Raw genomic sequence first — 15,113 nt, 5'->3', positions numbered from 1 at the left:
TAGTACAAAACAACCCTAAAAATTGTTTCCAGAATGTAGAGAAATATCTAACTTAGCAAAAAAAAAGTGCACCATAATTACTGCTGCAGTGCAGTCATTTCTGCACTTCCCATGTGTCTTAAATAACTATCTTGTCTGATAACACACAATATAAAGAGCAATTATGAAGGACAGACACTTACATATACTTCTAAAATCTTATTTAGACTACTCTGTTGGCATTGGATAGCCAGTCATAGGTGCAACAGCTACGGTAGCAAGAAATATATATTCCTGCTGGTTCATACCATTGTGCATATTTGCAACATTATTTCCATATTGCTAAATGCTATCATAACCAGCCCTGTTGAATTACCAGTCCTACAACTGGTCTGTATACCAGCTGATACAAAATTTCTTCCAAAGCTCCCATTGGTGTAATTTGGAGCACTGTGAACACCATTCTGAGTCTTAGCCCTCAAATCCCTTTTAAGCTGACTAGGGTAGGCTCTGTTATAGTTTTCTCTGTCTCTAAAGTTATTAAATCCACCCCTTTTGCCTGCAGAGTATCTGTCACGACCATCATCCTTCATGCCTCCTCTACCCCTGGAACGACCCAAATCTCTGTCTTCGAACAACTGAAGCAACTTGGGATTAATTGCTTGATTAGCTTCCTGAAGCACAGAGATGAGGTCGCTCACCTGCTTTATGTTATTAGGTGTAAAGAAAATGTATGCAGTGTCTGTTTTGGTACTGTGAGCAGTTCTTCCAATTCGATAAATATAATCCTCTGAGGAGTTAGGGCGGTCATAATTGTTGACAAATTTTACATTTTCCACATCTAGCCCTCAGGAGGTCACATCGGTAGCAACTAGAGTAGGAACTTTTCCATGTTTGAATTTATTTAGAACCCAGTCACATTCCTGCTGACTCTTGTCACCATGAATGCTCATGGCAGCCTACCCATCTCGCCCCAGTTTTCTGGTAAGTTCATCACATCTTCTTTTGATTTTAACAAAAATGATGTTTTTATTCTCCTTGTAATTCATGATCTCTTCCATCAGACGAATAAGTTTTTCCATCCTTTTTGACGTCATGACACACATCCACAATCTGAAGAGTGTTACGGTTTGCACTCAGTCCCATTGCATCACTATTGATATGAACGTGGTCTTTCAGGAAATCTCTAACAAGCTCTCTTACTTCTTTTGGCCAAGTTGCACTCCACGTTAGTGTTTGCTATCAGGTTTTATTGGATCCACCATTTTCCTTATTTAGGGTTCAAATCCCATATGGGACATCCTATCAGCTTCATCAAGGACAGGGTAAGTTGTTCTCAGATTCATTTTCCCACACTCTAAAAAGTCAATCAGTCTTCCCAGTGTTGCAATACAGATTTCCACACCTCTTTCCAAATCACGAACTGTGGTCCTTTGGGAGCCACACCAGAGATGCCCGTAGACTTCAGCAACAAGCTCTACAGTATTCAGCAGTGACTGGTGCACCTGCTATGCCAGTTCTCTAGTCGGTGCCAGCACAAAGCAAATGTGCCCATCACCTCTCTCTAGGAATGACAGGTGGATTATGTGTACAGTGATAGGCAGCAAATAAGATAATGTTTTCCCAGATCCAGTCAGAGTTACTCCAACCATATCCAATTCATTGAGAGCAACTGTCCAGCCCTTTTGAATAGCAGTGAGTTCAGTGAAGTTCTGTCTTGCAATCACATCTATGACATTTGCAGAAAAGTTTCTTCATAAAAATTCAGAACGGGTTTTGGACAGTTATGCGCTCTAACTGTATTTTCCTTTCTGCTTTTGTATGTATCTACTTCTTGTGCTATGCACCTTGCCAAATAAGTCCTTGGGTTTACAGCTCCAGCCCTCATCACTGCCACCCCAAAGGCTTCGCCATCACCTCCTCTCAGCAACTCATCACAACTGGATTCTCTTTCTTCGTGCACACAGCAACCATTGATGCCATGTCTAGTTATTCTGGTGATTGAAACTGTGGCTGGGATCAAGGGTTTGGTGCACCTCAATTAGGAGGGAGTGGAACAGGCCCCCACTCTGGAAAGAATTTTGGAAATCCTGGGGAGAAACAAGTGAAAAAGAAGTGGAATCTTGATGAGAAGAATTTTTATCAGTAAATGTCTCTTATTGAAGATTATTTTAACTTCCAGATTTTCCAGAGCTTTGAAATATACAAAAAAATTGCAAAGAACAGGTGATATAGGAATTTTGAACACAGTAAATGTGAAAACAGTGAGAAGCAGAGAATGGGTGTGTTTAAGACAAGCAAGTGAGAGTTGGGCCTCCCTTAATCAATCCGAATCAATCTTTAGTTCCAAAGGCAGAGATAGCAAGAGGGACCTTAAAAAACTGAGAGAGAGAGAGAGAGAGAGAGAGAGAGAGAGAGAGAGAGAGAGGTGAAAGAGGTGAAGAGACGGAATCAAATCTCCTTTCTGAAAAGTGCTATGTCATGTACACCTAACTGCCAAATGATCTGTTTATTGTCTTTTCACTCTTAGTGTTCATAGAGAAATGCAACAAAGTGGTAAACCAATGTATTGAAATTTTAGATCAGAGAAAAATCATATATTCATACAGAATTTCCTAAAACCAAAGCAATGTCAGCTCATGCCAGAACTATGGGTGTGTGTGTGTGTGTGTGTGTGTGTGTTGTTGTTTTGTTTTGTTTTTGTCTTTTTCTCTTTTACTGCAGAGTTTCCTATTTTAATGCGGACCATCACATCCTCCTGAAGATGTCTGTAGAAGGTCCTGATGCATCATCTGAAGGACTGATGGGCAAAAGAAGGAAATCAAGAGAACAGGGAAATATTGATGATCTCTCTACATGGGATTAGCTTTGAGGCTGGCTAAGAGAAAAAATGTCTCTAGCCAGAACTTGAACTATACAAAGCCAATAAATATTGTTGGCTAGAAAACCTTCAATAATTATCATGCCATTATTTTCTATAGCATGGTTGAAAATTTATATAACAGTTTGGTCATACATTCCAAACTAATTCATAAAAAAAGACAGATGACTTTCACCCGCCCAAACAAAGAGCAAAGAATCATCCTGAGGTGATTTGTACATACTGCACACTCCATACTTACGTTAATGCAGAAATGTATAATACCTTTGAAATGTGTATGTTCAGAGAGAAAAACAACCAGAAAAGAAAACCTGAGAAGATTCACCTTGAGGATTTTAAAAGGATGCTGAGATGCTGAAACGTATTTAGTCTAGCCTCCTGCCTGAACCAACCTCGGACTGCCTTATTAGCTATTTCATCCAAAATCTGAATCTGTGACAGCTTCAGAGAAAGCTGCTGACCCTAATTGGTCCAGTATCACAGACTGTTCTAGTCAGGACTTCAATTAATCCCTGAACTTTCTCAGCACATAAAGACTCAACAACACTGTTACAACTAACTTTCTTGAGGCTTGACCATTTTCCCAACTTTTGGGCCCCTAGAAGGAAATCACACCCCCAGCAGGAAGCAGTTTTAAGAGAGTGATAACCCATTCCAGTGTGGTTCTTTCGGCCATCCAATGGGTTTATGGGTTTCTCTTATAATGAAAGTTGAGCTGGTTGCAAATTAGTAAATGATCTTGATTAGGACAAAAACAAGAAATAGGAAGTTAGACTCAGGGATTTCTCTCTTTCTTTTTCTTTTCTCTATCTTTCTTTTTATGTAAGGGAAAAGGGATAAAGGGGGCTTATAGGAATAATATAGAGATAATGGAGATAAGAGCGGTACATTATTGAATCTATTTTTAAACTAGAAGTCATTAACAAAAAAAATCTTACATTTCTATATTTATACAAAATTGAGGTTATATTTTGTTATATTGGTATAGATCTTTGTATATTAATGTAAAATTGAGGTTCTATTTTGCCACAACATACCATGTATATGTTTTCAACTCTTGTTTGAAGTATTATACTGAGGTGATTCTAAAAATTCAAAGCAATATTAATTTCTAGTTCTTTTAAATGCTGCTACAACAAAATGTTTAAGATAATTAAGAAATGCAAGTTAATATTCAGTAAATCAAATTTATGCTTATATCAAATACTAGCTAAGTTAACTACAGGAATATGCATCCTAGGTTGATCAGATAGTAAATAGCTAATAACAGGCAACATTTTCCAGTTTTGATATGATAGCCATATCATATCAAACCTGAGACCTGAAGAATATGGCTTTTTAGGATATTTTATTTCTTAAGACTTTTTTGACTTTGAGACATATCAGCTCCTATTAGCAACCCTTTCTACTTCAAAGAAGATGATGAGCATCAATGAATTAAATTATGGAGTTTTGTTCAAATGTGGCAAGCTTCCACTTGGCAATAAACTGCCCTAGGTTCAACTGCTGAGAGTATGCTGTTGAAAATGGACAAATGTGGATGCAGGGAAGGCAATTGGCAAGGTTTGCAAGTGTAAGATAGGATAGTCCTTCATAATTCCTGTTTCACAAAAGTCTGTCTCTACTGGGTTCAAAGGTTGAAAATTGATGCTTCAATGTTATGGAGGAATTTTGAGGGACTGTCCAGGCAGCCTACTTTCTCTGTCATTTCAATAGTTTAGAAAGCAGCTGATCTGTACTTTCTGTATATGTAGGTAATATTTATTTCTTCTCTGCTCTCCGATGATATTGATAATTAGATATGCTCTCACATACAATTCTTAACAACAAAAGAACTTCTGGGGTATCACCATCTCTGGCCTCAAGCTATACTACAGAGCAATAGTGACCAAAAACTGCGTTGTATTGGTACAGAGGCAGACAGGTTGATCAATCTAATAGAACTGAAGATCCAGAAATAAAACTTATGCATACTTGATCTTGGACAAATAAGTCAAAAATATACAGTGGCAAAAAGAAAAAATCTTCAATAAATGGTGCTGGTCTAACTGGCTGTCTGTATGTAGAAAAATGAAAACAACCATATTTGTCACCTTGTACAAAGCTCAAGTTCAAGTGGACTTCAACATAAAACCAGATACACTGAATCTAATAGAAGGGACAGTGGGAAAGAGTCTTGACCTTATTGACACAGGGGGAAATTTCCTAAGCAGAATTCCAGTGGCTCAGGCTTTATGATCAAGAATGACAGGTGGGACCTCATGAAACTGGAAAACTTCTGTAATGCAAAGGACATAGTCAATAAGACAAACCAGCAACCTACAGACTGGGAAAAAAACTTCACTAACCCCACATCTGATAGAAGGAAATTCCAAAATATATAAAGAACTCAAGAAGCTAACTACCAAACAAACAAACAAACAAACAAAAACAAAAAACAAATCAACCTGATAAAAAATGGGGTATAGAACTAAACAGAGAAGTCCCAACAGAGGAATCTCGAAGGACTGAGAAGAGCTTATGGAAATGTTTAAAGTCCTTAGTGATTAGGGAAATGCAAATTAAAACAACCCTGAGCTTCCACCTTATACCAATCAGAATGGCTAAGATAAAAACTCAGGTGACAGCACATGCTGGCGAGGATATGGAGAAAGAGGACAGCCCTCCATTGCTGGTGGGGATTGTGAACTGGTACAACCGCTTTGGAAATCAATCCTCAGAAGTCCCAGCTATACTGGGCATCTACCAGTATATCAAGATGCCAGACCATATCACAGGGCACGTGTTCCACTACGTTCATAGCGGCCTTATTTGTGATAAGTAGAGGCTGCAAACAACCCAGATGTACCACAGTGGATGAACAGATACAGAAAAACGTGGTTCATTTACATAATGGCATATTAACTCAGCAATTAAGAACGAGGACATCATGAGTTTTGCAGGCAAATGGATGGAACTAGAAAATATCCTGAGTGAGGTAACTCAGACTCAAAAAGACATACATAGTAAGTTTAAGTTCTTTAAGATAAAAAAATGGTGTTTAGGTCTAAGAAGATGTTTTAAGTTGGTAATGCAAGTCGGGATAAAAATTATTTAGGTACAGAACTCTGATCTCACTGAGAAAGGGTAGATAATGCAATACTTTCTGCAAAAATTGCCAAATATATATGGACTGAACATTGGGACTGTAAATCTTACCTTATTGCTCTACAGTTGTTTTTATTATATATATTTTATTACTGTAAGACAAAGAGACTTTTATTGGACTAAAAGAAGGAAATGTTGGTGCAATGTTATTGTGCACAATGTAAAGACTATCTTTTTATTAATATTCACCACCCTACCACACCCATTACTACAATCAATAACAACAAAATCAGAAATAAACAGGTCATTAATTCACACAAAGAGAATATCCAAATTAACAAAATCAGAAATGAAGAAAGGGATATCACAACGAACACTGAAGAAATCCTAAGTGTCATTAGGTCTTATGTTAAAACCTGTACTCCACAAAATTAAAGAAAAAACAAAACTAAAAGAAATAAATAATTTTCTCAAAAGGTACCACTTACCAAAATTAAATCAAGATCAGAGGAATAATTTAGACAGACCTAAAACACCTAGTGAAATAGAGGCAGTCATTTAAACCAAATGTAGGCTTAATTCCAGAGATGAAGGGATGGTTCAAAATACAAAGAGCAATGAATTTAATCAACCATATAAATAAACTGAAAGAAAAAATACATATTTATTTCATTAGATGCTGAAAATTCCTTTGGCAAAATCCAATACCACTTCATGATAAAAGTCTTGAAGAGAATACAGGTAGAAGGGACATACTTAAAGATCATACAGGTAATTTACAGCAAGCCTATAACCAATACAAAAATAGAGCGAATCAAAGCAATTCTACTAAAATCAGTGACATGACAGGACCGTCCAATCTCTCCATGTCTATTCAATATAGTACCTTTAGTTATAGCTAAAGTAAAAGACACCTGAAGGAGATCAAGGGGATAGAAAATGGAAAGGAAGAAGTCAAAGTATCATTATTTACAAATAATATGATAGTATGCATAAGTGGCCTACAAAGTCCTATAAGAGAAATCTCACAGCTGATAAATACCTTCATTCAAGTGTCTGGATACAATATTAACTCAAAAACAAAAACAAATAAAGTTGAATCAAAACAAAACGGTAAGCCTCATATATACAAATGGCAAGCTGAGAAAGGAATCAGTGAACTACTTTTCAAGGTAGCCTTAAATAATATGAAATATTTTGGGGTGACTCCAGCAAAGGAAGTGAAAGACAATTATAAGAACTTTAGATATTTGAAGACAGAAATTGAAGATATCCAAAGGTGGAATGATTTCCCATGCTTATGAACTGACAGAATCAACATAGTAAAAATGAGCATTCTTCAAAAATCAATCTACAGATTAATGTAATCTCCTTCAAATTTGCAACACAATTCTTTATAGACCTGGAAAAGATAATACTCAGCTTCATATGAAAAAAAAAAGCCAGAATAGCGGAAACAATCCTGAATAATAAAACAATAAAAAGAACTTCTGAAGGGATTACCATACCTGACTTTAGGCTGAATTACAAAGCTATAGTAATAAAAATCCCATGATATATATTAGCATAAAAAAGACATGTTGATGAATTGAAAGCCCAGATTTAAATCTGTATACCTACGGACATCTAGTTTTTCATAAAGAAACCAGAATAACACACTGGAAATAGAAATTATCTTCAACTAATTATGCTAGTCTAACTGGATCTCCACATGTAGAAGATTGCAAATAGATCCATATTTCTCACCTCCAACAAAGCTGAAGTACTCTTGAAGGATCTCAACATAGAATGTGATACACTGGACCTGATAAAAACATGTGGAACAGCATTTAATAAATAGGACTTTATGAAACTAAAAGGCTTATGTAAAGCAAAGGACACTCAATAAGAATAAATGAATGGCAGCCTACAAAATCAAGAAAGATTTTTACAATTCCTCATCTGATAGAGGACTAATAAACAATCTATATAAAGAACTCAAGAAACTAGACATCAACATACCAAATAATTTAATTTAAAAGTGCAGTACAGATCTAAACAAGAGAATTCTCAGTAGAGGAATCTGTTATGGCTAGGAAACAAAGAAATGTTCAATATCCTTTGTCATTGGGGAAGCGCAAATGAAAACTACTTCGAGATTCCATCTTCCACTTATCAGAATGGCTAAGATCAAAAACTCAAGTGAAAATGGGGAGCAACAAGAAGACTCCTCCATTGCTAGTGGTAATGCAAACTTGCACGACCACTATGGAAAGCAACATGGCAATTCCTCAGAAACTTGGGAATTGGTCTACCTCAATACCCAGCTATACCACTGTTGGGAATATACCCAAAGGATGTTCCATCCTACCATAAAGACGCTTGCTCACCTCTGTTCATAGTGACTTTACTTATAATACCCAGAAGCTGGAAACAAGTTAGATATCCCTCAACCATAGAATGGATTAGGAAAATTTGGTACTTTTACACAATGGAGTATTAGTCTTTTCGAAAATAGTCTAAGTAAATTTTGGGGCAAACGAATAGAACCATAGAAAGTATCATCCTGAGTGAGGTAATCCAGACTCAGAAAAACAACTGTAGTATATAATCACTTTTAACTGTATATTAGCTGTTAAGTAATAATAACAATGCTACAATCCACAGACCTATAGAGGGTAAATAACAAGGAGTGCTCTAAGAGGGAGTCATTAATATCACTGGAAAGGAGAAATACTATAGATTTTATGGGTGGACTGGGAGTGGGTAGGAATGGGAATAGGAAGGTCTGGTGGGAGGGGAATGGGGGGAGAAAGTACAGGGAGAGACATCAAAAATTGGAAGGCATTTGGGGATAACGTGAAAACAGGGCAGTAGAAGCTCCCATGATTCTGTGAGGGTGACCCTAGTAAGTACTCCTAGTAACAGAGGATACAGAGCCCGAACCTGCTATCTTCTATAACTAGGCAACTTCTAGTAGTAGAATCCAGACACAAAACTCTTTGACCTACAATCTAGCTTGCCTACAAGATATCTGAGAGCAATATAAGGGCAGAACTTGTGAGACTGGCCAACCAATGACCTGTCTAATTTGAGACCCTTGTCACCAAAGGAAGCCTATGCCTGACACTGCCTGGGTGACTTGCTCGGAGAACTAGGATAGAATGGAAATCAATAAGATTAGTCCTAATGATATTCTTCTGTACTCATAGATTATTGCCTAGCCCAATCATTAGCAGAAAGGCTTCCAAAGCAGATAATGAAAGCAGATGAAAAGACCCACAGCCACATTGCAGAGTAAGCTGAAATTGGATCCTCTTAGAGCTCCAGAAAACTTGTGGAAGAGAGATAGAAAGAATTATAGGAGTCAGTGGGTTTGAGGACTCCAAGAGAACATGGCCCACAGAGTCAGCGACGCAAGGCTCATAGATGCTCATGGATTCTGACGCAGTAATTACAGAGCTTGCTCTGTGCTATGTCCTCAGCAAATATGTTATAATTGTTAGCTTGGTGTTTTTGTGAGACTCTTAACAGCGGGAGTAGAGGTTTCTCTGACTCTGGGAGTTTGTGCCCTCTCTTATTCTAACCTGTAAAGTGTGTTCAGTTGATGTTCTTGGGCAGCCTGCTCTTTCTTAAAGATAAACAGAGCAAGAGTGGATCTGGGGGAGAGGGAAGGTCAGACGCATCCGGGAGAAGTTGACAAAAGGGAGACTGGGGTCAGATGTATTGCATGAAATAAAATAAAACAAAAATAGTATCTAATCATGGAAAATTATATTACATTGGCCTTTATTTTTGAGTTCAAAGCTGAAATCATTCTTTCTTGACTGCTTGGAAATTCTGTGTATAATATCTGAAGAGTATCCAGCTAGCTGGAGCTTTAAAATTCACTACAGTAAGTAAGATGCACAATTCACACACAGGTTTTGATCAGAGAATTTTAGGTTTAGTTCTAGCAATCAATATAATTGAAGAAAACAACGGACACTTTCACTAAAGTTTAGGGTTTATACTTATCAGAAAATAAAGTAGCTTGATATTGTATGGGCCTCTTTTTTATAAGGTTTACTAAAATTTGTAGTAATCAGCATTGATGTCCTCAGTCTTGGGGATTTTTAGCCATTTGAGGTAAACTCTAGTTTTCTTAAATATATGAGTTAAGGAAGGCAATGGAAAACTTGCTCTTAAACAAAGACATTTGTCATTTAGATCTTTTCAGAGACTTGCTCTCCCTATGGCTAATGTCTTGAAGAATAAAAAAAACTTAACCTCTATATTAATAGACAAAAACTTTTAACATATCTTCCACACACATTATTGCATCATTTTACCAGAGCTGTTAAATTTCTGCTTTTGCAGTTATACTGGATGTTAAACCAAGAGCTATTAATTAGTGTTCAGTTTTCCTTGACCTCGGTTTTTAAAAATATAAATCACTCCCTGGAATTTCTTAGGGAGGCCATTCACGGAAAACCACATAAATCTGGTATTATTTTACCTGGCAATCCAAGACGGGCTGGAATAAAAGAAAGCAAATTCCTCTTTGGAGAAAAAAGTCTTCAGCTCAGACTTTCTTCATGAACCATTACATGATTAATTCAGTTATTTTCTTAAATTCAAAATATATCAATTTAATTTAGAATAATTACGATACCAATGTAATTCAACGGCACTTCTGTGAGGAAGTGCTGGTCTGTGAGGCTTTGGCAATGTGTTCTGGAGAGTTGAGAGTCTCGCTGGGCTGAGCTTACGTCCAGGATTATCTAATATCACATTTCAAGCTATTGCTATGTCTTTAAGTCATTGTAGTCACTGGTGAAGAGCCCCATGGATGCTGAAACTAAACTTTATTAATACCCACCTCTCATGCCCTTTAGAGAATTCATTTGTGATAACAAATATTAAAAGCCTGACACATTAGGTTCTGTATGAAATTTGCTAAACTTCCTCTTCGCCTGTTGCTTGGCTGGCTTTGCCATATTCCCTTCAACATATCCGACAAGTTAGAGGGGGGAAAGAATGGAAGAACACTGTTGGAAATGAATCGCAGTGTTAGGTAATCATCAGATATCAGTAAGCATTAAAATGTATGTGAGTTCACAGGGTTTTATATAAAATGAGAATTTAGAGTTAACATTTTCTTTGATTGACATATCTGTCTTTTTCAACTGTAGTATGTTTTATGACTGAAACTCGGTTTTACCTCTTCGATTATGTTGGGGATGCTTGCATCTACTGTCCCTTCTCTAGGGTTTCCATCTCCAGGGTCCCCTCAGTTCGTGTTTTTTCTTTATTGCTACTATTTCAATTTTCAGGTCTTAAACTGTTTTATTAATTTCCTTCACCTGCTTGATTGTATTTTCCTGTATTTCTCTTTGGAGGCCTCTATTATCTTTATAAGATTGGGTTTAAGGTCATTTTCTCATGCTTTAGCTGAGTTAGGATATCCAGGCCTTCTGTACTAGAATAGCTGGGCTCCGATGGTGCCATTTCTCCCTGGCTCTTTGTGATTGTGTTTTCACACTGTCCTTTAACTATGTGGTTGTCCCTGGTGTTGACTGAATATTCCTAATACTCTCAGGACTCCTTGTGGAGGCTGACAGAGCTGAGGGCTTGATAGTGGAGTTGAGGGAACAGCATGCTCTTCACCTCTGTTGGCTGTGCCCCATGTGGAACTGAACGTTCCTGGGGCCCCTGAAGGCCTTCTTAGGAAGGGAGGCAAAGCTGTGCTTCTGATGATGGGGCTTAGCTGACTGAGTGCAACTTACCTTTGCTGGCTGTGCCCCAGGTGGACCCAGAAGGGCGGGGTCTAACCTGGTCTTTCCTGGGGTCCAGGTCTTCTCAGGAGAGAAGACATTGAAGCTTCGGGTTACAGCATGCAGCTCACCTCTGCTTGTTCTGCCCACTACCATGATAATTTAAATTACTTTAATATTACACTTCTAAATACAAATCTCAATACAGACCTGAGGGTAGATACCGTCTACCTCTTCACATGACCCCTATACCATCCAGGATTAACAGAAGTTGGTTTAAAATGGTTTAAAAATAGAGTGTACTCAATTAGTTTAGAATTCATGCAATTTTTGTCCATATAGTGTAATCTTACCATGGCTGTGAGGCAAAGTATTTCTGTGTACCTATCCACATACATAGCTATTAATTTTTTCAACAAGTATCTCTATCAAATATAAAGATAGAAATTAGAGTTAGGCTCAAGTGATATACTAATCGAGTAAATATCTCATCAAAGAAGCAATGAATGTAGAAATATAGGATATAGGAATAGAGGATAAAGAGAATATTGAGAGCAACCCTTTGTTTTCCCACATCCCAGAGTAAGGCTGGAATAACAGATTTTTTTTTCAAAGCAACTCAGAATTTGGACAAATACATCTACTTTCTGCACCTAAATGTACTCTGTAGACCTAATGCTATTCAAAGCAGAAAAATGCACAACTCTGTAGAAATTCCACTGGCTGTCTCAAGAATGCACCTTTATACCCCTTTCATGACTATTTTATCATTACCCTGAACAGAAGATCTGAGAAAGAACTTCAAGACCCGTGAAAGAGAATAGAGAGCACCCTAACTACTTATCTGAGATAATGTGACTCAGGGAGCTGCTTAACCTTCTTGTTAGAGGATTGGGAAGCCGTTTACTCGGCCGTGCAGCAATCCAGAGATGAGAGCTAGAAGGATCCAGGCAGGGAGGAACAGGAGTTGAGCCTACTGCTCACGTGACCAGCAGTGTGTTGTGGAGTGCGGTACAGAGGGGAAAGGCTGTAAGGATTGTGCAGTGGGGACAAAGCTGGACTACAGAATGAGACAGTGTTTCTAGAAGCTAAGTGTGGTGGCTTACACTCATTATCCCAGTACTTTGGAGGTGGAGGAGGAAACATCACCAGTTCAAAGTCATTCTTAGCTATACAGTAAGTTTGAGGCTTGTCAGGGTACAGTGAGACCTTGTCTTATATATTTGGTTGTGAGCCTAGCCTTTAACGGCTGAGCCATCTCTCCAGCCCGAGACCTTGTCTTAACAACAACTAAAGTAAGCTAAAAATAGAAAGAAAAAAACAGATGTTTCCAAAATCTGAAGCAGAGAGAAATGACAGTAACTGTCAGCAATGAATGTCTATATTCCCTCCCTGCAATGAGTGTTGTCCAGAATTCTGCCCTTTTAATGTATGGGGACCCATTCTTTTTCATGGTATCCTGATGAGAATGCACATTTATGGTTGTAGATCTCATTTTTGCCCTGCAAGGCATCTCCACTTCTGAAAGCACAGAGGTAAGTAGAAAATGTGTTTGTCCTTTCAACTGAGAAAGCATGTAGGGGAATTTTACTTAATCAAGGGTCATTGCCATAAATGTTCATGTTCACTGTATGTTAATTACTTTTTCTCTTAGTTCATGTAATCCTCCAGAGGAAGATCTTAGGAATTCACGCAGGTAGCTACAAGGAAGGAGTCAGACATGATGCAAGTCCCGCCATCTAAGATTTAATGTAAAGGTTGGACAAGGTCTTACTTCATACTGAACTCTGCTAATGAACAACATGTCCTGTGCACAGCATGCAACACTGGCCACTTTTGTTTTCCAGCCAAATAGAATCCAAGGCTGCCACTTAATGATCAGCTAATCTGCCCCACTGAGAGTCACTGTCTTCGTTTGTCATCTATCCCACAATGACTTGGCAAACGCCAAATACACAGATCTGTGAATACAGTCTGTGTATGACGCTAAGGAATGGCACTTAGTAAGTTCAGTAATTGTTGATAACACTTTGCAGCAAAAATACCATCACTTTAGAGATGCTATTTTTTTTTTTTTTTTTGGAGCTGAGGACCGAACCTAGCCCTTGTGCTTAGTAGGCAAGCGCTCTACTACTGAGCTAAATCCCCAACCCCGATGCTAAAATTTTTGATGGTAGTTTTTTTTTCTTGTTTGATATGAATGTCTCTTACTATGCAAAATGAAAGGACCAACAATCAAGTGTTTCTTAACTTTTCTTACAAAACGTAATTAAGTCTCATGGATTTAAAATTGTGTGCCTCACTTTACTGTTGTCCTTAAAGATATTCTCCATTTCTGCCTACTGTGCTACAACAAGAAGTCTTTACACCTATAAAAATAGAAATGGAAAGAAAAGAGTCACAGAGAGTCGTGTGTCAGGGACACCCTTCTATCTTCTTCCCAGTGCTGCCCATGTGTCTACAAGTAGCTTCTACCCACTCCCTGCCTGTGTGGTACTCACTCTTAATTTGTCCTCAGTATCTCTGATGCCTTGGTCATCATACTTCATGCTGTGTGAGAGTAGATAAGGCCTCAAAGTGGGTCTCTGGAGCTCACCTCCCCAAAATGTGCTGCATAATCTGAGAGAAAACATATTCCATTGTGGCAGTATGCTCTTTCTTCAACAGATTCTTAATTTTTTAAATATTTATTTTAGAGAGAGAGAGAGAGAGAGAGAGAGAGAGAGAGAGAGAGAGAGGAGAGAGAATTCCACAGTGCATGTGTGGAGGTTAGAGGACAACTAGTTGGACAACTAGTTCTGGGTACTGGGGATTAACTCAGGTTATCAGGCTTGGTGGCATGTACTTTACCCACTGAAGCATCTCTTTGGCTCACTAAATAGAGTTTTATAAATATTTTTAAGAAATATCATTTTCAAGAAGGGTTTTTATAACCGAGTTAAAATAGATTTGAATTGCTATTTGCTTGTAATTTTTCAGAGCACAGCACGGACATTCTCGTATTTGAGGAAAGGAGAGAGGGGGAAGAAAGGAGCAAGAGAAAAATAGGGAACAAGGAGGCAAGAACAGGGAGGGAGGGGCGGGTCAACAGAAGGGGAAAAAAGAAGGGTAGAAAATAAAGGAAGAAAGGCAAGCAAGAAAGGAAAAGGGAAGGAAGAGAAAAGGGAAGGAGGAAGACTATGGGAGGGAAAGACGGGAAAGGAAAAATAGAAAAGGAAAGGGCATACTGAAGTCCCTTCTTTTCCAAAGATTAAATATAATGAATAAACAAATAAAGATCAAGACATTACAGACATTTCTTAAGCACGTCTTAAGCATTTAAGACGTTTCTTAAACTTGAATGGCAAGTTTCATTCTATAATACAGATAGATGGCATGTGACCAGGAGCCTTGTTCTTTGTTTTGCAGAGGGGCATCACACCCACTGTACA

General features: G+C 38.0%; 1 pseudogene; it reads right to left on the bottom strand.

Moving 5' to 3' along the window:
- Positions 1-207: 207 nt before the first annotated feature.
- LOC116883977 lies at positions 208-1,867 on the bottom strand (annotated as a pseudogene).
- Between the last annotated feature and the right edge of the window lie 13,246 nt (positions 1,868-15,113).

This window comes from Rattus rattus, chromosome 14, assembly GCF_011064425.1.
Source record: "Rattus rattus isolate New Zealand chromosome 14, Rrattus_CSIRO_v1, whole genome shotgun sequence".
Taxonomy (NCBI): Eukaryota; Metazoa; Chordata; class Mammalia; order Rodentia; family Muridae; genus Rattus; species Rattus rattus.
The sequence above is the reverse complement of the archived record's forward strand: the minus strand, read 5'-3'. Positions and strand labels throughout refer to the sequence as shown.